Below are 24,677 nucleotides of genomic sequence, written 5' to 3' on the forward strand. Positions count from 1 at the left end.
ATTGAATCAAATCAATGTCTGACTTTGTGATTGCAGAAATAAAACTCAGCCCAAGGCTTGGGAATAGAAATGGAGCATGAGGGAAGCAATGCCTTGGCGGGTGCCCCACGTCCTTTGGAAACTATTTCTTCCAATGTACCCTTTAGGTTTGAAAACAATGTGTGTCTTTGTGATTGCTGCAATAACACTCAGCCCGGGGGCTTGGGATTACAAACGGAGCGGGAGGGAAGCAATGCACTTGCAGGAACACAGACGTCCTTTGGAAACTATTATTTTCAAGTTCCCCTCCCTTTCAGGATTGCAAAGAAGGGCTGATGTGGTGATTGCTAAATTCCAAAAAAGAAAACAGAAAGGCAAAAGGTCTCCCTCTGGAGTAGATGGAAAGCACCCCAAGCTCAGCACTAGCAGGGACGCAGACGTCCTTTGGAAAAAAAAGTTCCCTAAAGCCAGCCACAGCAAGGACTCTGCCCCAAGCCCCCAGCCAATTTCCCCCCAAAAAAACACAATATCGAACCAGCAACAACAGAAACACTCTACCCCCAGTTAGCCCTCAATCCCCCAAACAAGCAAGCAGCAGCTTCCCAGCGCGCGCCAAACACCCTCTCTCCTCGGTATCCCAACCCAGAATGGCTTGGGTCGGCTGCGGTTGGGGATTTTTATAGAGATCCTCCACGTAGACACAGAGGACGCTAGCCCCCACCTTTGGCAGCTATCGTGGAAGACTCTGATTGGCCAGGGAGCGGCCATGTTAGGCTGCACTAGGCTCCCATTCATGTTAGGTTGCAGAAACAAAAAATAAATAAATAATATTTTTTAAAAAAATATTAAAAAAAATTTGGAAGGAAAAAAAATAACGAAAATTTTAAGAAACAATTAGAGAATGGGCCAACGATGGTTTGAATTACATTGCCAGTTGCGCCCAGGGAAAACGTTTCAATACTCATTTCAAAAAACGAGAACAATCCGAAATAATTACGAAACGAGAAACATAACGAATATTTGGACAACCCTAGTAGTCATGTACAGGAAGATTCTTTTCGGGTGTTTTGGTATTTGCAAATGTTCGTTTTTGGTTAGTTTTAAAAAAAAAAACCCTGCTGTAGTTTAATTGAACTAGGTTTCTCAAACACAGAATGGTTTTGGAAAACTACTAAAGCATTGGGACTGTTTCCCCAATCACCCCAGCAGATGCAGTATCAGATTAAATAATTGAGAAGAGTTTACCACCCACAGAATGGTTTTGCTCCCAGTAGTCACTCCTTAGCAGAATCAATAATAAATTCAATTACAGATGTAAAATAAAATTTATTTGTTTATTTATTGTTCATCATATTTCTACCCCGCCTTTCTCCACCCCAAAGGAAACTCAAGGCAGCTTACAAATGGCAACCATTCGATGCCTTAAAAGTACAAACAATAAAGATTAAAAAATCATTTAAAATTTTAATTAAAATCACATCATCCGAAAATCATAACCCAAGGCCGTTTCATCGTCAATTATACATTATTCCAAGTCTATTATTGCACTATACTAGTTACTGAAAGCCTGATCCCAAAGCCATGTTTTTACTTGCCTTCTGAAGGCAAAAAGGGAAGGAGTTGATCTGATATTGTTGGGGGGGGAGAGTTCCACAGCCGAGGGGCCACCACTGAGAAGGCCCTTCTCTCGTCCCCACCAGCTGCGCTTAATCTTAATCTCTGAGGTGGCTCATAGGGGAAGATATGTACAGACAGATAAAATGGGCCATAACCATTTGGGTTTTATAGGCTAAAACCAGCACTTTGAATTGTGCCTGGTAGTAGACTGGCAGCCAGTGGAGCTGACATAGCAAGGGAGTTTTGTGTTCCCTGTACATTGCTCTGGTGAGCAACCTGGCTCCTGCCCATTGGACTATCTGAAACAAACTTGCCCTGATTGTTTCCTGTCTGGATTTCTCCTGTTTTTTTATTTTTATTTTTTTTTATTTTTCAGTGATTGGTTGGGAGGGGGGCAAAATTCTGTTCTTTACACTTGAAAATTATCTTGGGCCGGCTCTAGGCACAAATAATTTTTATTATTATTATTATTATTATTATTATTATTATTATTATTATTATTATTGACACAAAGACACAGTATGACACAGCAAATGAGAGATGTATGCTGGATTTCGTATTACAAAATCACAAGTTGAATATTTCCCAAGCATTTAGGACTGTGTGATGTATTTTCGGATGATGTGCACAGATCCCAGTAAGGTAGCCTTTTGCAGTTGACAAATCGTAATTTTGTTGATGTTTGTTGTTTCTAAATGCCGGCTGAGATCTTTTGGCATGGCACCCAGTGTGCTGATTACCACCAGAACCACCTCTCCTGGTTTCTGCCAGAGCCTTTGCAGTTCGGTTTTGAGATCTTGATAATAGTTGAATTTTTCTTTTTGTTTTTCATTAATTCGACTGTCACCTGGTATGGCAATATCAATAATCCAAACATTTTTCTTTTCCACAACCATCAGGTTTGGTGTGTTGTGTTCCAGAACTTTGTCAGTCTGTATTCGAAAGTCCCACAGTATTTTTGCGTGTTCATTTTCCACTATCTTTGCAGGTTTGTGATCCCACTAGTTCTTTACTACTGGCAGATGGTACTTGTGCCATAAATTCTAATGAATCATTTGGGCCACATAGTTTGTCAGCGGGGATGATGGGTAGCAGAGTGAAATCCAAAAATTCACCATCCCGGTTCACCTCCTTCTCTCCAGACTGTCTCCCGGTGTGGAAAACAGCACTGGACAAACTCACTCCAGTAGATGAGGGTTCAGTTGGTAGTCCAATGGCAAACAACTTTATTTACATGATCTATTTACAGATAGAGCAAATTCAGTCCTTTCTCCTCCATGAGTGCTTGCCGAAAGCACCATGCACACACACACAGCTCATCTCTCATCGCTGTTCTCTGTTCGACACAGGAAAAACTAACTCCCTCGCATTCCACAGGAACTAGATAGTAAGTCCCGGTCAAAACACACTTGACCCCATTGGTCCTGTGATACATCAATCATAGCAGACTCTCATTAACTCCATAATTGCTGAATCCAGATTGATTTTAACATTTCACAATACACAATACCCTGACATAGTTGTGGTTCTGTTTGTAGTCTGTCTGTGCGATTTTTTTTACAGCAGCTAAGGATATGATCAATGGTTTCGTCAGCTTCCTTGCACAGTCTGCATTTTGGGTCATCAGCTGATTTTTCAATCTTGGCATTAATTGCATTTGCTCTGATGGCTTGCTCCTGTGCTGCAAGAATCAGGCCTTCTGTCTCTTTCTTCAGTGTACCATTTGTGAACCATAGCCAGGTCTTCTCCTTATCAACCTTTCCTTCAATTTTGTCAAGGAACTGTCCATGCAATGCTTTGTTATGCCTGCTGTCAGTTCTAGTTTGTAGTGCAGCCATCTTGTCGTGGTGGGAGGGCTTTACTGTGCTGGTGGAAGTACAACTACCAGCAGGTCCAACCAAGCCAGAAAGGTGTGGAACTAAGAGCACCTAACCCATTAGCGCTATGGAGAAACAAACCAAAACGAAGTCTATACTGGCTCGGTCGTTGCCCAGGATAAAAAGGGCTGCGGTCGATGCTGCCGATTCTGGACATCCATCAACAAGTGGGCTACAGAATCAAAATACAAAAGAACAGTCACAGAAGTGGCAGAAATATACAATGCCAGAAAACCACACTATTATTATTATTATTATTATTATTATTATTATTATTATTATTATTATTATTAATATTATAAACAAGAAATGTTTACGTGATCCCAGGTATAAAAGCATATAAAATAGGTATAGAAATCAACCATTTACTGATAACAAAACAGCATTTGCAAGGCTTGTTAAAAGAGGCTGATTTTCCTTTTCATGAAATACATTTTCTGCAGTCTGTGTATTTACATGTGTGTTCTGTACATACAGATGAAATTCCTGCAAAGAGTTTAGCTTGCTAGTTTGGTTCCATCTCCCAACATACTTTCTAGTTATGCAGGTTCAGTATATGCTTTAGCTGTGTTTGTGATTTTATTTCAATAGAAATGAAGTTCCAATGTGTTCCCTGAATTCCAAATAATTTTTTATTCAGGTTACAATTCGACCAACTTTTCCTCAAGCCTACGGTACACCTATGGCAATCTCCCACAGGATGGACATTGCATCCTTGACAATTGGTTGACCAAGACTATTACAACCTTGATATTTGTAAATAGAAAGTAACTATTCCTGCATTTGTCATTACATCACTATCTTGCTGTTTTCTAAATGGACTTTCTTGAGCTGCATTCTTTGAATTACCATGGGTTAACTCAGTCATGAGGTAGAGGATTTGGAGGTAATGGCAAAATAAAACTGACTTCTTAGAAAGGTTTTTTGCTTCCTACTCAGTTCTCAGCACATTCATTGCTTAATCATACTCTTTTGGCACCACTCATCTAAGTAGGAGCATCTTTCTCCATTGATTTGGTTGGGTTCTTTTTTTTAAAAAAAATTAAATAACATATTGTCTTTTAAAACTTTCACTCAGCAAATGCTGATAAGGTGTTAAGGTTACTTCCAGAAGACACAATTTCCCTTTACTTTGATGCCTACTTAAATGTTGCAGTGCTTTTTTATTATTTGGCTGAATACAAAGGGAGAACATACTCAAACTACAAAAGATACTGCCTTACGTGGAATAAATCTGTGGGCTTGTTAGTTGTGACTAACAGTTTCCAATAATTTAAGTGTGATTACTCCAAGTAGGACTAACATTTGATTTCTTCTTATGAACAAAAATGTATGTTCACAGGAAGTCAAAGTCCCTTCTACACAGCACTAAAATCCAATTTGAAGCGAGCTCAAGGTCAGGATGTCTACAAAATGTACACTCCCGATGTGCACTGCAAAATGCATCCAACTAGAATGAGTGTATTTTAAAAACTCACCAGAATTTCTTGATCAAGCAGTAAAATTTGCAGAAGTCAATCACTGTATGGCTACTGCAGAGCAGGAATCTAAGACCACGATGTGGAGTGCTTCTGCGGACAGGGCTACCACTGAAGCATTTTAGGAAAGAAACTGGATACACAAGTCTTGAGATGTAGGGAGAAAGACACCTTTTGACTTACTTTTTGGGACTTCAAATCCCAGCTGAGGTTTTTGAAAGATGAAGTCCAATTAAGCAACCTTTCCAAGCTCTATTCAGTATTTTTGGCTCCAAACCTTGCCTACCCGCAACTCCCAGGCAAACACTGAAAATTATTCACACTTGTATTATTGTGTGTGTTTAAGTCATTTCTGATTTATGGAGACCTTAAGGCAAATGTGCTTGGCTTTTTAAAAGCAGCATTAGTTCAGATGGGCTTTGCCCTTGCCTTTACCAGAGAAAGTGTGATCTGCCAAGGTTATCCAGTAGATCTCCAGGCCAGAGTGAGGATATGACCCCTGGTCTCCCAGCTCTAGTCCAACATTCAAGTATAGACTTGGTTTGTTTCTCCATAGCGCTAATGGGTTAGGTGCTCTTAGTTCCACTCCTTTCTGGCTTGGTTGGACCTGCTGGTAGTTGCACTTCCGCCAGCACAGTAAAGCCCTCCCACCACGGCAAGATGGATGCCTATTCTGTGTTCCTAAATACTTAACTGAAGCTTTCAATTACTGCAATGAAGGAAACTTTCACTACAAGGGGTAGAATTCCTATTTGTTATTTGACACTCCCCCTCTCCATAGCTACACCTCTGCAGTTAGAAGATAAAAACTGTAAAAAAACAAGTTGGAATTCTCCAGTTTTCACATTAAAAAGGGTTTTTAAAAAAGAAAGGAACAATAGGAATTACAATTATTCAAATAGGCTTGCAAATAGAGCCATCACATTATTACCATTTGAAAGAATTCCAATGCTGCTTTGCAATGCACAGGATAAATAAACATGTAGGTTACTCACTGTACTGACTTATCTTGACCTTTTTAATAGTCCAAGGGAATCAAAGCTTTGAAATAAGAAGAAATGAATCAATAAAATGAAGTTTCCAGTATTGAATCGTGATAGTGCTGTATATATGAGATCTTAGTACCCCTCCCCCCTTGCAAGAAAAAGAAAAGGGAGAAAAGAACTAGCACAGCAAGAAATGTCTTCATCGTTTCCATTGCTTTCCCAGGGTTTATGTCTAGAATTAATGCAGTTTTTGAAGACTTTCTTTTCCACTTATTTAATTATTGTTACCATTACCTCTTGGCAGTACAGATGCTTTTATAAAGGTTTATTTCACATTTTGAAGGTTAAGAAACTCTTGATACTGTGTTTTGAAAGCACTCATATTAAGAAAGCCTTTATGTCAAGTTTCAACACGATCATATATTAACTATGAACTCTGAATGTGTATATCATTATTTAGCCAAAATAGCACCATCCAGAAAAAAACAGAGGTTTGGGGTAATTCTAATTCTTGTAGAATTACCAAAACACATTTGGAAGGGGGATGTAAAGAGAAGAGTTAAAAGAGCTCCTTGAAGATTGATCACTCTCAGTAGGCATGAAATACTGTCTGATGACTGGGGGCTTGTCTACACTGATAAAAAAATTGCTCACCTCATAGCAACCTTAAACCTTAGATATGACATATGATCTCTCTGGCAAAGGGAAGCACTTCATTAGACTGTAATGCAATATACCATAACCTCTCTTCTGCCCTGCAGTTTCCAGGACAACCTAAGACCTTGTCAAATGTGCCGCCAGAATCATTGGGTATCACCACAGATACTGGAAATATTGGTGGCTCCCACCCAGAGGATATGAGGACCTGTCGACTTGAACTGTCCTGGCTTCTCCCCTACCTCATCACATGGGGGGAAGCCTCCTTGAGCCAGCTCAACCCACCTTTTGTAATGGAAAGATAGGGATCCTCCTGTCAAATGCCGCTGATAATTTTTCTGCAGTGGCAGGGTTTTTGCAGAATTTCAGCCATAGAGCCACCCCGGAAGTAGCTCTCTGGGCTATGATGAATGCCATTGGGATCCATGGCTGAACTACTGAGCACCCGTCACTACCACTGAAAAATAGGTGGTGTGAAGAGATCCTAGTCTATTGCTGTGTTACATGTATACAATTTAGCCTGGGCTGGTTTCAGGGGTATGGATGATATGGGTCACTGCAGTGGCAAGCAATGCCGTTTTTTAAGAAATGCCCAGTGCTCCTAGCTGTGGTATATGCTTTCTGACAATAAAGATCCCTTCAAATCCTTCTTGGAGCAAGAAAAGGATGGTTTACTGATGAGTAAGCCAGTGGGCGATCAGTCTTCCCTTTCCTTTTGCCTAGCAAGTTCTGTCCCACCCATTGTAGCTAGCAGCTCCTATCACCATCACCCCTTTGCCAAGCAAGGCCCTGTGCTCCCACTCCTATTCTGGCCCCTTGTCCAGCTCTGACAGCAGTGTGCCACTCTCCTCTGGCTCTTAAGTATGAGCATGGCCACAGTAGTTGTGAAAACTTTTGGCGGCTGCTAAAAGTTCTGGAGCAGGCACCCAGGAGCCAGAGGAAAGGACAACGTCAGTGGGTGAAATGGAGTCAGCCTAAGAAGAGGAGAAGAAGAGGGATCCTCTACTTACCACTAAAAACAGTGGTCATTCAAATTTTGGGTGTGAATAGCAATACAAATTCAGTGTGATAAGTAGATGTGGTGCTAAAAGGGAGATTCTGGGGAAGCTTCAGGGCTGAATAACCTGCATTTCAGCTGGAGTGTTTTGGTGGTGTAAACATTAACAAGCCCTGGGTCTGTTGGGAAGGACAGGAAATGGAAATGGAAATAATAGTATGGCATGGAATATTATGAAATATAACAAATGTAGTTTGCTGGAATCCTGGGATCCTAAATAGGCACATTACAGGTGTAGCAGGTCCCACTTGTAGGTTTTGAAATGTGTTTTTATCTGTTCATGTTTCTTCAGTTCCAGAAGCAATAATAATTAAAACCACACAAGATAATAAGAAATGCCATATTACATCTTGCTGAGATTTAACCAGATGCAAAGCATCCTTTCTAGTGATTGCTCATACCATTAGATGGCCTACAATCAAAGCTTCTTTTTTTAAGTGAGCTGCTGCCACTTCTGGAAACTGAATTATAAGATGCAGCCCTATTGTTGTGTGAGAAACCAATGAATAAAGCCGCACAGCTTCACAGAGATTTAAACAGCAGAATGACCTTATCCAAATTTCCTGCATAAATTTTGCAGTTTGATTTGTTTGCAGTTGAAGTCTATTTGTACAGATGTTATGGTGTGCCTTGTAATAATTTCTGACTTATGGAAATCCTACAGCAACCCTATCACAATTTTCCTTCCAGAGGAGTTTGCAGTTGAATGTGAGTTGCCCAAAGTCACTCAGTGAATTTCCATGGCAAAATAGGGAATTGAACCATGGTCTCCTAGAACTTTGGGCCAGCTTTCATACCACACCATTACACTGGCACTCTCTGCAGAGTACAAAGAAAATTGTAGCCCAGCCTATATCAAATAACAAGACAGAGCATGATAAAATACCATAATAATATTTGCAGTAGTTAAGGGATTTCTCTGCAATAGTCAGTATTATTCATCATTACTAGGTTTCCAGAAAAAAATGTAATTTTAATTCTAATTTTCCACAACTTTTAAAAGAGCTTGAATGAATGAAACCGGGGGGGGAGGAGGGAGAGAGAGGGAGAGGGAGGGAGGGAGGGAGGGAGAGGGAGAGAGAGAGAGAAAGAGAGAGAGAGAGAGAGAGAGAGAGGGAGGGAGGGAGGGAGAGAGAGTAGCCAGCTGCAATAAATCACTACTGAACAAGAGGTGCCAATTCTGGGCACTGTGTCCAATTCTGGGCACCTCAATTGAAGGGAGATGTTGACAAACTGGAAAGTGTCCAGAGGAGGGCAACTAAAATGATCAAAGGTCTGGAGAACAAGCCCTATGAGGAGCGGCTTACAGAACTGGGCATGTTTAGCCTGCAGAAGAGAAGGCTAAGAGGAGACGTGATAGCCATGTACAAATATGTGAGGGGAAGTCATAGGGAGGAGGGAGCAAGCTTGATTTCTGCTGCCTGCAGACTAGGATGCGGAACAATGGCTTCAAACTACAGGAAAGGAGATTCCACCTGAACATCAGGAAGAACTTCCTCACTGTGAGGGCTGTTTTGCAGTGGAACTCTCTCCCCCGGGCTGTGGTGGAGGCTCCTTCTTTGGAGGCTTTTAAACAGAGGCTGGATGGCCATCTGTCAGGGGTGCTTTGAATGAGATTTCCTGCTTCTTGGCAGGGGGTTGGACTGGATGGCCCATGAGGTCTCTTCCAACTCTACTATTCTATGATTTTTATTATTCTATGATTCTAGGTCATGAGTTCCAAACCCAGGTCAGATTGAGTGACTGACCATTAAATAGCCCCATCTCGTTGTTTTACCTAAGCAACACAAAAGACAGTTGCATCTGTCAAGTAGGAAATTTAGGGACCGCTTATGGGGGAGGGTAATTTAACTAATTTACAACACCATAAAAATGTCCAGCAGTATGCGTACCAGAAGATGAGGAAGTACTCCATCAAGGACTCAGCATCACAGTGGATGATGAAGCAGCAGCTCCCACTGTGGCTGGAATTGAGCATACCCTCATAAAGCCAGAAGCTGGAAATGTTAAGTAACTTCTGTGTCTCTGTCTCTGTGTGATGACTCATGGGCCTTGTAGTCCTGTTCCTAGTACTATTGTGGCAGACGAAGAGGAAAACATGGGGTTTTCGCCAGTTCAGCAAGAGCCGGAGTCTCTTCACCTGCAGGATGTTGATGTTTGCCCTCAAGAATTCAGCCAAACAGGCCTTGGGCAGAACTCCCCCCCCCCCCGTTTTCCAGGAGGGAAATTATTCTAAAGATAGGGGAGTCAGGGAGGCTAATCGGAGAAGCCTGAGAATCGCTGCCAAACAAATGGCTGATTAGGTCTGCTTCCCTTGGGAAATTCTAAGGAGTCATGCATCTGGACAGAGTTGGGTTTCGCTTCTCGTTCTCTAGGGAAAGAGTTCTGTTGGCGGGAAAACGAGACCCAATATAGGTGTTTGGCGCGAGGGATTCTTTGCGGAGTCAATTGATCAGCTTGAGGAGAGAGATCATGTGTGGACTTCGTAATCCCAGTTCCTTGCTTTCCGGATCTAGCTTCAAGCCTTGCCTTGTCTCACGGTTTTACCACAGACTCTGTTCATGCTTCATGTTCGTCTTGCCTCCAGTCACGGATCTAGTCAAGAATCAAGTTTATTTCCAGCCTTGTTGTCAAGCTTCATTGGACTTTAAAGACTCTGTTATTTCCCCACACTATTGCTTGGCAAAGTGTGTGTTTCGGTCAAGTGGATTAAAACTTTGAACTCTAATATCTTATATTGGACAATACATTTCTGGACTATATTTGACCTCATCTGAAAGGTCTGCTTCTGAACTATATTCTTCACTTGTTTTTATTGATTTTATATATTTCTTTAATAAAGATATTAGATAGAGACTGGCCTCTGTGTAAGGTTATTGGTGCTCTGCAGCCAGGGTCCTGACACTCTGTGTGTCGTATGTCTATGGCATGGAATATTTGCCATGTATGTGTACATTGCAATCCGCCCTGAGTCCCCTTCGGGGTGAGAAAGGTGGAATATAAATACTGTAAATAAATAAATAAATAAGATGACTGGGTGGAATGACAGATATAAGGAGGGATAGATGATAGACAGAACCTTCTGAGATACATAGATACTGACTAAATCTTTCTGGATTATTTCAAATAATGAATACATTCGTATGTCCTTTATGAAGAATGAGCTTTTCCATGTTTTCTCAGTATGTATGTACTGTGGATTTTCCAAATATAGATAGAGGGAAGCACAGCTGGACATCTAAGCAAAGGGTATGTATATATTTGTATATATTTGTACATATTAGGAATATCAGCACAATACTTACTGTAGTATGAACTATAGTACACAAGCAAGTTGTACTGACTTTAATCCTCCTGATGCTTTGGACTTCATCTCCCAGAAGACCAAGCCTCCTTAACTAATCAGCCAAGATTCTAAGGATCTTATCTCTCTCTCTCTCTCTCTCTCTCTCTCTCTCTCACACACACACACACACACACACACACACACACACACGTGCCATTTTGCCAGCATAGCGAAATGGCAGGTGCGCTGGGCAACTCCATCGTCCCACACACCACTCAGATGCAGTGACGCCTCTTCCGCCATACGAGGGAAGCATCGCCCAACTGGGGCACTGCACAAGAGCATTCCAGTATTGACAAGGAAGTGTTCTAGAATGCTTCCACGCCGGTTGGGGAGGCCAAGTCTATAAAACCAAAGGCTGAGAACTATTGGCATGGTTTTGATTGTAGGAGGGGATTATATTGAGGAAATGTGGAAATAAAATATAGGATATTACTCATAAAGGTCAGAATTGGTCTTCCACAGTGAATCTGAAAGTCCTTTTCAGAAGGGTAGCAATATTGGTCTGTTGTGGGGGGGGAGGGGGGAGGGAGGAGTCTATTAGTACCTCTGAGACTAACATGTCTCATTTGGCATAGGCCTTGTAGGTAGAGGCAGCCAAATTTGTTTCATTGTGGAAGAACTCTTACTGCGCCATTTGGTAGCTGTCTTCCCCTTACTGACCTCTGCCTACCTCTTCAAACATGCTGGGTCCTGCGGGCTTTCTCAAGGAACGAATGTCAAGTAGGAGCAGTGGCCATCATCCAGATGGGCAAATGAGAGATTGAGACGATTACAGGGGATGGGGAGGTTGTGGTATGAAGCAGCCACTGTTGCATGTGTGAAGACAAGCAGGCAGGCACAACTCCAAAAAGTAGATATTGCTGCCAAACAATGAGTGAATGGGAAAGAAATAGAAAAGTGATGAATAGAGTTGCCAAATCAGAAACTGATACAGACACCTGTACCTTTAAATGTTGTGTAGATTGAATTTCAACTGGATTTAAAACTCAGTTCTGGATTCAAACCATTCAAAAACACTGGGTCATGTTGGCTTCATCAAGGAAACACTGGCAAAGTGGATCAGTGGCCAACATCAGATCAGCAAATGGACATTGTGAACATTTGGAAAATCTGTCCTTTAGTACTGCCATAAATGTGCTCAAATGAAACCCTCTTATGGCTGAAAAAGAAGATTGTCTGTCACCATTTGTGAGGAACTTGCCTTACTCTGAGCCACAAAAACAAAGCTATGTAGAAAAAAGCACTTCCACATCCCATTAACAAGAGCCAGTCAGCCTACTTTCTACTACCCACCCTCCCTCCTTCCTACACACTGAGAGGAGAAAGGGGTAATTATTACTGAGATTTCATATGATTATTGGACTACTGGGTATAGAAAGAATAAAATATCAATGAGTGCTAGGACTTATAAATCCATTGTGACCCCATTTTAACAGTTCACTTTGAAGTCATTGTGTTGACTTTTTATTATACTGAATGGGTCACTCCTTTGGTGTTGGGCCTAGCCCCTCTAATGACTGAGTTATAAAAACTGTCCCTCCTCCTGCTGTTTCTGTACTGAAGCATGTTTCCCAAGGGCTGTGATTATGAAATGTCACCGTGGTAACAGTTGGAATAGAATATATTTTCCCCTCTCTATTCTTCCCCCACGCACCATCACTTTGTTCTGAATGCAAGCCCCGTGTCTCTCCTCCTCCCTTCCTAGCCCCACTGGAATAATGAACTGCAAAAAAAGAATATAATGACAAGAACATGTATCTAAGGAGGAAAGGGAAAGGACCAAAATGCTCATAATTTGTGGGGAGTCAGCTTTGTAAAAGCTTTTTTTTTTTGTCCAGTTCATTTTTTTAGCAACTATGTTGGTGGCGATCTGAGTCACTTTTGCCAAGACAAGCTTTCACAGGAAAACTGTTATTGGTCCTCAAGCCCATAGTCGGGAGGGGGGGGGTGTTATGGGTTCAACCCCCCCCCCCAAAAAAAAAGCTTTTACAGGTTAAAAAATACCTGGATTTGTCATGAAGTTTAACTGGTTAAACAAATCCCCTTGATAAGTCTATGAAAAGCAAAAATTAGTGTTCCTCCTGAACTGCAAGCACTATCTCAGCCACATTTTAATAATTTATTCACATTATAATTACCTACCTTTCCTCCAATTTACATCTCAATAGCAGCAAAAGCTAACATAGCAGAAGCAACCAGATTATGACATCACAAATGTTTAATCAACATTTTTGATGTGAAGGCGTCATAATCCACCAAATCGGAATCGGACTCCCCAGATTAAACTCCGTAAGAAAATCTTAAGTTTACAATGTGCAATGTTTCCAAGTATATATTATCAAATTGTAACTATTGGCTCCTCGGCTGTGGAACTCCATCCCCAGTGATATCTGGCAGGCTCCATCCCTTCTGAGTTTTAGGAAAAAAGTAAAGACTTGGCTTTGTGAGCAGGCGTTTGATGAGTGAATTCTGTTGGCTCGACTCAGTCCGAATTAAGGTTTATGTACAAGGTCTTGTGGACGAATGGCTCAAGTATTTTATACTGTATGGTTTTAAATCTATTTATTGTATTTTGTTAAATTATCTAATTGTTTTAATTGCTTATGTTTTATCTTTTTGTATTGTATATTGGCATTGAATTTTGCCAGATTGTGAGCCGCCCTGAGTCCCTTCGGGTGAGAAGGGCGGGATAGAAAGGATGGAAATAAATAAATAAATAAATAAACAATTTTTAAAAAGCCTCCCTCAGCTCATGCTCGAGTGAGGGTCCTGGCCGGCTTATACTGTATTTGGGTCGGCTTATACTCTTATCTTATTAAAGTCTTATTATTTTCTTAAATTACAGTGTTATATAAATATTCAAAATATTTAACCTACTGATGCCTCAATTAATGTAATTTTATTTGTATCTATTTTTATTTTTGAAATTTACCAGTAGCTGCTGCTTTTCCCACCGTTGTCTGATACTCAAGTCAATAGGTTTTCCTAGTATTTTGTGGTAAAGTCAGGTACCTTGGCTTATATTCAGTTCGGCTTATATTTGAGTATATAGGTACTTTAATTTTTCCTAAACTAACAAGTTTTTTTAATAACTATGTAGCAGATTAAAGGTATTCTATGTAGTTTCTAAAAATATAATATGTGTGAATTATAGAACTTTATTTTTAGATATTCCAATTTAAAGTGAAGATATGTATAAGAGATCTTTCAAAATGATGTATCTCTTATTCTAATCAACATTTTTTTCATGAAATTTGAACACAATTATAGATTTTATTTTGTTATGTAGTTTCATTTGTTTTTAACCCATGTAATTATCTTTAATAGTTTTTGAAATATTATTTTAAAAACACCTGAAAGTAGTCATGCTCTCTTGATCTTCCCACTTTCAGAGCTCTCTCTTATGTCTCCCTTCTTGCTCCTCCCACTGGGATATAAAAGGAAGGCATTAAAGCAACTGTGGGTCATTCCAAACATGGCTGTCTTACTGTGTTTGCCTACTCATTTCAAAGATGCCACCATTATCACCCTTTTTAAAAAGGGGAAAGAACAGACTGTGGAAACTATCGAGGTATCTTCTTTCTAACCTCCGCTGGGAAAATCCTCACAAGAATCCTTACAAATCGCCTTCTACCTATCTCAGAAGACATCTTCCCAGAATCCCAGAACAGTTTCTGCCCCTCAAGAGAAACGGTGGATATGATTTTCACTGCACAACAGTTCCAAGAAAAACACAGGGAACAAAATCAACCAATATACATGGACAGATGGCAAGCTATTTAACCTCAACAGACTGAAAGCCAAAACCAAGGTTACAACAACATCTGCTATAGAACTCCAATATGCTGATAATAGCGTAGTCTGTGCTCATTCAGAAGATGACCTTCAAGCCACTCTGAACGCCTTTGCAGAAGCATACAAAAACCCTGGCCTTTCATTGAACATTGATAAAACCAAAGTGCTCTTTTAGCAGACACCAGCCAATCCTTCTGCAATGCTGGAAATAAAGCTTAGTGGTGTAACGTTAGGTTCACCATTTTTGATACCTTGGCAGCCTCCTCTCCACAAATGTCAATAGTGACATTGAAATACACCACCACCTAAGTTCTGCGAGTGCATTATTTTTCTGAATTAAGCAGAGAGTGTTTGAGAATTGGGACATTTGTAGGGATACTAAGATGCTTATTTATAAAGCTACTGTCCTCCCAACCCTGTTATATGCCTGGGAAAGGTGGACCATCTTCAGACACCACACCCAACTTCTGAAATGATTCCATCAGTGTTCTGTGAAAAATCCTGGAAATCTCTTGGGAGGACAGGAGGACAAATGTCAGCATACTGAAAGAAGCAAAGACCACCAGCTTTGAAGCAATGATCCTACGCCATCAACTTTGCTGGACTCGCCATGTTGTCCAAATGCCCGATCACCGTCTTCCAAAACAGTTGCTCTACTCCGAACTCAAGAATGGAAAATGGAATGTTGATGGACAGGAAAAGAGATTTAAAGATGGATTTAAAGCCAACTTTAAAAACTGTGGCATAGAAACCGAGAACTGGGAAGCACTGGCACTTGAGCACTCTAACTGGAGGTCAGCTGTGACCAGCAATGCTATGGAATTCAAAGAGGCACAAATGGAAGGTGAAAGAGAGAAACGTGTCAAGAAGAAGGTGCATCAAGCCAATGCTGATCAGGACCGCCTTCCACATGGAAATCGATGTCCTCACTACAGAAGATCATGCAGGTCAAGAATACGACTCTACAGTCACGTACACACCTACCACCAAGGCCCTACACTTGGAAGGCAATCATAGTTGTACACAAGTGATTGCCAATGATGATACATTTCATGTTCAAGGTGAACTCTATAAGTGCTGTGTGGTGTTTGGAGATGTTGGAGGTAAAAGTGGTCATCAGAAGCTTGGTGCATTGGTCGCTACATCATTTGTGTGATAGAAAAATGCAATACAAGTCTTCAATGGACACCAAAAAAACAAAGTATCATCAGAACAACATGTGCTTGGCTGAAAATGTCTTGCCAATTCACAGTGGAAAGCATCTTGGTGTAACCCATCATCATGATAAAGGAAATAAGAAAAAAGGAGAAGAAAACAGAAAGAAACCTGCTGATTGCGGAAACGATTGTTCCTCGTAGCCAACAAGACCTGGCTTTAAGAGGGAGGAATGATTCAGGACCTATTACTTGTAAAGAACCTTTGGACAATGATGGTAATTTCAGGCCCTTGTTGAGATCCCATGCCAGATCAGGAGACACTGACCTGAAAAATCCTCCAAATTACTAATTAAGTCATTTTCAGTTTCTTTTAACTTGAAACTTTGTAGCTAAAATATAAATTTGATTTAGTTAGGTCTATATAAAAATATAGAATGATTCATAGAATGTAAATTGTTTTGTGTTATGGATCTTCATGATTTGCTGAAAAAATAAAAATTGTTTTACTCCCCTGCCCCCGCCCTCAAAATGTTTTTCCTGGCTATGGGCCTGCTGAGTCCTTCAAGTAATTCTTGATGATGTAAGGATAATGACCAGGCTCATCCTTGTGTATTAAATAAGAACATGCAAAAATATCTTCCTAAGTAACGAGATGACAATACGTTGTTTTTTGTTGAGCTGTCGGCCTTGAAGAAAATTTATGAATTTGCCATTTTTATCAGTTTGTGGAGTTTGTTCCAAATATAAAACTATGGTAACAGCTGCTTGCTGAATTGATTATTAAAAAGCATTAACACTGAATGGTGTGTTCATGTCTATTATACTCACCAGCTATCTAGAATTGGCCAGAACAGCCCTAATGAATTTTCTGTCATCTCACCTTTTCAACTGTATCTAAAATGTTCCAGTTTAGTTTTCTCCCAACCCCCTTTTGTCCTCATATTACTTCAACGGCATCTGTCTGTTCGATCTTGTGGGATTCGTTTCAGCCTGTGCAACCTGATGATGTGGACAAGATTCTTGGAGCGGTGAGGGCAACCACCTGTGCCCTTGACCCTTGCCCATCTTGGCTCTTAAAACGAGCCAGTGGAGGGCTAGTTGATTGGTTTGTGAAAATAATCAATGCCTCTTTGGAGCAGGGCATATTTCCATCTGGCCTAAAACAAGCTGTGGTGAGGCCTGTTTTGAAGAAAGCCTCCTTGGATTCGGCTAACCTCAGTAACTACAGACCAATCCCTAACCTTCCATTCTTGGGCAAGGTCTTGGAGCGAGTGGTTGCTTCCCAGCTCCAGGGATTCTTGGAAGATACGGATTTTCTAGACCAATCACAGTCTGGTTTCAGACCTGGCTACAGTACCGAGACAGCTTTGGTCGCCTTGGTGGATGACCTCCGCAGAGAGCTGGACAGGGGGAGTGTGACCCTGCTGGTTCTCTTGGACATCTCAGCAGCTTTCGATACCATCGACCATGGTATCCTTCTGGGACGGCTCTCTGGGATGGGCCTTGGGGGTACTGCATTGCAGTGGCTCCAGTCGTTCCTGGAGGGCCGTTCCCAGATGGTGAAGCTGGGGGACACCTGCTCGGACCCCTGGCCTTTGACCTGTGGGGTCCCGCAAGGTTCTATTTTGTCCCCCATGCTTTTTAATATCTACATGAAATCGCTGGGTGAGGTCATCCGGAGTTTTGGAGTGCGTTGCCATCTCTACGCAGATGACACGCAACTCTACTACTCCTTTCCACCTAATTCCAAGGAAGCCCCTCGAATACTGGACCAGTGTCTGGCCGCTGTATTGGCCTGGATGAGGGTGAACAGGCTGAAACTTAATCCTGACAAGACAGAGGTCCTCCAGGTCAGTCGTACGTCTGATCGGGGTATTGGGTGGCAACCTGTGCTTGACGGGGTCACACTCCCCCTGAAGGCACAGGTCCGCAGTTTGGGGGTCCTCCTGGACTCTGCGCTGACACTTGAGGCCCAGGTGTCGGCCGTGGCTGGGAGGGCCTTTGCACAACTAAAACTTGCGCGCCAGCTGCGACCATACCTCGAGAAGTCTGATCTGACCATGGTGGTCCATGCCTTAGTTACCTCTAGACTGGACTATTGCAATGCGCTCTACGTGGGGCTGCCTTTGAAGACAGCTCGGAAACTACAACAAATACAACGATCGGCAGCTAGGTTTCTAACTGTGGCAGATTACAGGGCGTGTTCAACAGCACTGTTTAAAGAGCTCCACTGGCTGCCATTTATTTTCCAAGCCTAATTCAAGGTGCAGGTTATCACCTACAAAGCCCTAAACAGTTTGGGACCCACCTACCTTCGAGATCGCATTTCCCCCTACGAACCCGCACGGCCTCTTCGTTTGTTGGGGGAGGCCCTCCTCTCGCTTTCACCAGCTTCGCAGTTGCAGTTGGTGGGGACGAGGGAGAGGGCCTTCTCCGCTGTGGCCCCCCGCCTGTGGAACTCGCTCCCCAGGGAGATTAGGCAGGCCCCCACCCTACTTTCTTTCAGGAAGAGCCTGAAAACTTGGCTATTCCAGAAGGCCTTCATTGACTGATCCTTGTGGGATCATGTTATTTACCTGTTAAGCAGTAGATCCTCTGGATTGTTTTAGGATTCACTCAGCACTTTAATTATTACACCTGCTGTTTAATTATCCCTCCCTGATAATTTGACATTGCTTGTACCTTGGCCTGGATCTTTCGACTCAAATCGTAATTTTAATATTATTTTATATATTGACTTTTACGACTGTTCTTAATCATGTTGAAGTTTTATTGCTCGGTTGTTAATGTTTTATTTGACTTGTGTTGTTGTGTCTGGGCATGGCCCCATGTGAACTGTCTCGAGTCCCTTTGGGGAGATGGGGTAGGATATAAGAATAAAATTATTATTATTATTATTAACTGCTGCAAACTGAGGCTGGATCTACACTGCCATATAATCCAAATCACATAATCTGGAATCAGAAATGGGATTATATGGCAGTGTAGATCCAGCCTGACTTTAAAGTGCAGAAGTATTAAATCACTGGGAGGAGGAAGAGTAGAGCCCAATAGGCTCAGAGAAAAACAAACTGTAATTGAGCATGAATGAGAGTTTTGTCTTATTGTTTCTTGAGAACTTCCTCAAATTACCACATTTCTTCATAACATTATTGGGAAGAACTTACATTTTTTTTTAAAAAAAGAAAGGAAACCAAATGAAGTGATGCAACAGTTTTTTTCCCACCCAGAGACAATAATGAAAATTTCTTTTGAAAGCTTCTCGTTTTTAGCACCTCACTGATACTGTAAGTGCAATACAATTCTACCCATATTATTAATAAAATAAATTTTATTTGGGTTTTTATGTAAACTTGAAAAATTAACATATTTTGTTATAAAATTGATGGAAAATAACTTGGGGGGTGTTGATAAAGTAATCAGAAGGGGAGTAGAGAAAGCTGACGTATTTGTATCACTCCATGAGAAATCATGAGATGAGTTTAAAATACATATCTCAGACTTTTTTTTTCATTTTCTTCCACATAGTGACCAGAGGAAAATATTTTTCTTTTTGTGCAGCCCTAATAAGAGATGGCTAGCCTCTGATAATGATTTCTATCACAGTTCTTCCAGGCCTGACAAAAGGTCAGAGCTGTCCCAAATGAAAACTGAAAAACTAATTTGCTTTGTACTTTCATACACACATTCTTGGAATATTGAAGAAGTCCTTCCAGAAGTCAACTGTTGCTTAGCTATTTCTTTCACTGTTTTCACAGGGATTGTTTTCCAAAACCTACTTTTCCTGCCATGGGCTGAATGGTATGGAATGCTGGGATTTACAGTTTGGCGAGGCACCAGCATTTCTTTGGCAGCATTTCTTTGTAGAACTACAGCTCTCATGATTCCATAATATTAAGCCATGGCAGTTAAAGTGGTGTCAAAGTGCATTAATTCTAAAATGTTGGTGCACCCCTGGTTACACAACAATTTCAATCAATCTGTTCCAGCATGATAATTTTATAGTGGTGAGATTAAAAACCGGAGAAGCTTCCTCTACTTGTAATGGCTGTGTAAAACAAGGAATTTTATCAGGTTTGTTATGCAGTCAGGTCACAAGTAACACCTGACATTTTCCCTTTTTATACAGTCATTAGTAAAACAGGAGCCTTTTTCAGTTTCACTCTGGTAATCTTACACTGATGGTCAAGGACATTGCTGTAGAGAATCACCACTACCTCGAGACAAATTTTCAGTGTAAGATACACACATTTTTTTAAATGACTTCTTAAGAAGCTGGAAAACTTGAAATCTGAAGCTGTCCAAAATATTTCTGTTAGAATGGCTGGGGAGCCTTCATGGCTCTCATTTAGGCAGGAAAAGACAGAAGAAAAAGGGTCCTTCCTGCTACTTGGCTTGTAGGTATCACAAAGTGCCAGAGAGATCCTCCGGCCCCCAAAAGTTGGATATTTATAATTGATATCATAATGAAATACTCCTTTCTTTCACAACATAGATGAGAAATCTCTTATTATCAAGACAATTGAACTCATCAGGCCTCCTCATCCAACTTGCAAAGGCCTAGTTAAAGGCCACTATTTATTTACTCTTATTTACTCTTTCTATCCTGCTCTTCTCACTCTTGTAGGGGACTGAGAGTGGTCATAACTATGTGGACATAACTCAACTTCTGGAGTCAGAAGATTTAGGTTGCATCTACACCAGCCATTTGATCTGGGGCTAGTCCAGACCATTATGCTCTAGACTGACACTTGATTGTGATAGCAGTCCTGTGTGACAGATGTGATTGCAATGATCAGGTGCGCACAGCTTTGGGATGGAGGGGAGCAGCAGCAGTGATGCAGATGACAAGGAGATGTCCCAGTGGGGCAAATGTGGTCTTGGCCTGGGTGGACCATCTGGACACCAACTTGGTGCTGCAGAGGGTTTAATCTGTTACATAGGACTGCTATCACAGTCAAGTTGGTGTCCAGATGGTCCACCCAGGCCAAGACCACATTTGCCCCACTGGGACATCTTCTTGTCATCTGCATCACTGCTGCTGCTCCCCTCCTGCCAAAGCTGTGAGCACATGACTATTGCAATCACATCTGCTAAGGTCATAACAGAACACCCATGCTGACAGCAAAGATGGTGTAATGCTACCTCTCCTTTTCATTCTCCATGTTAGCACCCCATCTGATTTTGGCAGACTGGACCACGATGGCCAGGCTCTCTCAGGGAGCTCAGAGGATGATGAGGATCAGGAGTGAAGACGTGGCAATGAGGCATCCTCTTCCCTGTGCTGATCAACACAGGGAAGGGGTGATAGCAGCAGTGTGCATGTTCAATGTATTGTTGAGGGCCTTGACGGTCAGAATCACTTGGTTGCTGTGAGTCTTTCGGGCTGTATGGCCATGTTACAGAAGCTTTCTCTCCTGATGTTTCACCCACAGAGGTTGTGAGGTACCTGAGGATGTAATGAACTATATAAAACACAATAATGGTTCAACACATAAGTAGTACACAATATGTATATTAGAGCATCATATACATATTACATTCACAGAATCAATGCTCAGTCCTAAGGTATATAACCCAAAAGTATCTAACTCAGTATTATAAATCAAACAAAATGATATAAGTCTCTTCAGTACTAAAAGGATTGGATTGGCTTAAAGGCAAACCGATTCAGAGTCTCTGCAGTTCTGGAGGGATTCCTCAGGACTCCACAGGTTTTGGATCAATAGTAAAGCCAAGGAGACAGAGTCAATGCTGATGTAGATCCTGAGTAGGTGGTAATATATCCTTTCACGCCGTTTACAACTGGTTCCCAGGTTTTATCCCAGTTTCGGGATTCCCAGTTTCCAAAACCTGTGGAGTCCTGAGGAATCCCTCCAGAACAAGCCAATCCAATCCTTTTAGGACTGCAGAGACTTATATCATTTTGTTTGCTTTATAATACTGAGTTAGATACTTTTGGGTTATATACCTTAGGACTGAGCAATGATTCTGTGAATGTAATATGTATATGATGCTCTAATATACATATTGTGTACTACTTATGTGTTGAACCATTATTGTGTTTTATATAGTTCATTACATTATTTAGAATAGACATCTGTGTTTATTCAAAGGTACCTGAGGATGCCTGCCACAGATGTAGGCGAAACGTCAGAAGAGAAAGCTTCTGGAACATGGCCATACAGTCTGAAAGACTCACAGCAACCCAGTGTGCATGTTGACAATTGATCAGGCCAAAATGGAGCCCATCTAGCTGTCCAGATAACCTCAAAGACCTTAGAATATCCCCTGACTTTGCTTAGTGCAGAGCAAAGTTGGCTTAAGGGCTAAAATCTCTGGATACTTAGTAGAAGTCCAATGCATCGTGAAAACTGCCAGATCCAGATTCAGGGTACATATGGAGGTGTTCTTTGGGGGTGGAGGTGAAGTGGGGTTCATAAACAAGACTTTGGACAAGTGTATCAAACTTCCAGGAATTAATGGCTCCTGATTATGATAGCCTATCTTTTTTTTTTTTTTGGTGGGTAAACAGTTTATTAATGATATGTTACATAACAAAACAGCAAATTATAGCAGATAAAGTCAGATAACAATCCTTTTGAGATGTACATGCATATCTACATTAGTCAATCAACCGATTAATTCCAACATTGAGTACATATTATCAGTAACTCAAAACATATAGAATTGCTCTTTCTACATGTTATCCACTATTTTCAATCTAGGTTTCTACTCATTTTTTAAAAAAATTAAATATAAGAGTTCACTCTAACATTCAAACAAAGACATACAACGTATTACACACAAAAGACCCTGCACGCGCCCAAAACTCCTATCCCACACAAAATAAAACCCCTTCCCCACACCCGTGCACACTTCACCATGACTTCCAACCCTGAAGCACTATGAAGGCTTTAAGCCAATTTATCTATCCTTGTTAATAGTAACCCTAAATTCCTAATGGAACTCCTCTATATTACTGACTCTCTATTCAGATATGTTATGGCCAACTTCCATGTTTCTAAAAAGTCCTCATTACTTTTGTTCCTCCTATTATTGGTAATTTTGGCCATTAGCATATATTCCCACATTCTTTCCCTCTAATCCTTTTTTAGTTAAGCCTTTCTCCCCTTTCCAGTCTTTTTTTTTTTTGTGGGGGGGAGGGGGCTATACTGGTTGAGTTTAACCTATACAACACATGAAGTTTGTCCAGATATAGCTATACAGAAATGTATTGAACAATTCAATGTTCTCTGCTGAAAAGGGGAGCCTGTGGCTTTACAAAAGAGAGAGGTACCCCGGATCCCAACTTTACTGCTACTAATCTAATTTGAATCTAATTTGAATTTTCATGCCCTTTGTGTTGGTCTCCACATACCGCCGCAAAAAGGAGTCGCCTCTGCCTTCACTGAGTTCCAGCCAAGTAAACTGAACAGATCCAATATCTAAAACAAACTATAGGCTTGTAGGCCCCTCCCCCCAGTATGATTTTTATCATCTTTTGCTTGATGCAAAAGCCAGCGGAGCTTCAAAAGCTTGCATGTTTTGTGCATTTTTGTTTGCTAATAAAGGTATCACTTTTTGTGGATTTAGTTTTATTATGACATGGCAGTTGTCATGCAGCAACAAAAAAGCCAATTAAATTCTAGGCAGCATCAGAAAGAGTAGCAGAAATAATACTATCACCGTATTTTGCTTTGGCCAGACCTCAGTTGGAATACTGTGTCCAGTTCTGAGCACCACAATTCAAGAAATATATTAGAACATGCCCAAAGGACAACCAAGATGGTTAGAGGCAGATTAGGGAGTTGTGTATGTGTGTGAAAAGACTTTGAGTTGACATGATAGCCATCTTTACATATCCGAAGGGATGTCATGTAGCAGGTGGAGCAAGCTTGTTTTGTGTTGCTTCAGAGACTAAATCAGGGACCAATGGATTCTGATTATAAGAAAAAGGATTACAGATTGACATTAAGAAGAATTTTTTTAGTGTTAAAGTAGACTGTCCTTTTTCTGGTGGTCTTTAAACAGAGATTGTATATTTAACTCTCAAGAGTGCTTTCTTTGCACACATATGCATAGCAGAAGTTTGGGTTAGATGGCTTTGAGATCCTTTCGAACTCTGTGATTGTATGATTCTATAGGATGAGGCAACTCATTAATTTTAATTCTGAGCTTCTCTATGCACATTATATAGTACAGAATGCTATAATTCCAAATCAAGTTTACAAGTATATGCTATTTTAAAATGTTTTATAACATCTACTGTTAACTACTGTAATCAGAATATAAATTCTGGTTAATCAATCAATATAAACACTTTAGGAGCTGGATGTTCTTTTGAGATGGATGACTCCAAATTCATATAAATACATTAGCCTCACAGAAGAGATAAAAGGTTATTATACTGTATTATTATTATAGTATTATCCTGTATTGTGCAGAATGAGATTATCAATTGATCTTTCAATGGAAATTGTGAACAGAAGCTAACTGCCTACAGCTCTCCTGCCAACCTGAATCATCTTTCTGCACACTGTTTCAAGAACAGCTTTTCACATTTCATAGGGCTACCCCAAAAACCTGCACAAACAAATAAACAGTAACAATAATTGCCATGCTTAATTGTGTCCCTAGATGTCAGGGCATACATGGGAGCTACTGAAAATAAGTAAGAATAACTGTAAGGTGATGGAAACCTGGAGCTGCCCCAGACTTGCAA

The 24,677-nt window shown here is 40.9% G+C and overlaps 1 long non-coding RNA gene across 1 annotated transcript in view; it reads right to left on the reverse strand.

The window, feature by feature from the left end:
- Positions 1-1,285: 1,285 nt before the first annotated feature.
- LOC134296134 (uncharacterized) overlaps positions 1,286-24,677 on the reverse strand; it is a 59,298-nt gene continuing 35,906 nt past the window's right edge. Inside the window, exon 2 of the long non-coding RNA XR_010002709.1 lies at positions 1,286-3,645. This is a non-coding gene — a long non-coding RNA (uncharacterized LOC134296134). The remainder of the gene's footprint in view (positions 3,646-24,677) is intronic.

Source organism: Anolis carolinensis, chromosome 2, assembly GCF_035594765.1.
Source record: "Anolis carolinensis isolate JA03-04 chromosome 2, rAnoCar3.1.pri, whole genome shotgun sequence".
NCBI lineage: Eukaryota > Metazoa > Chordata > Lepidosauria > Squamata > Dactyloidae > Anolis > Anolis carolinensis.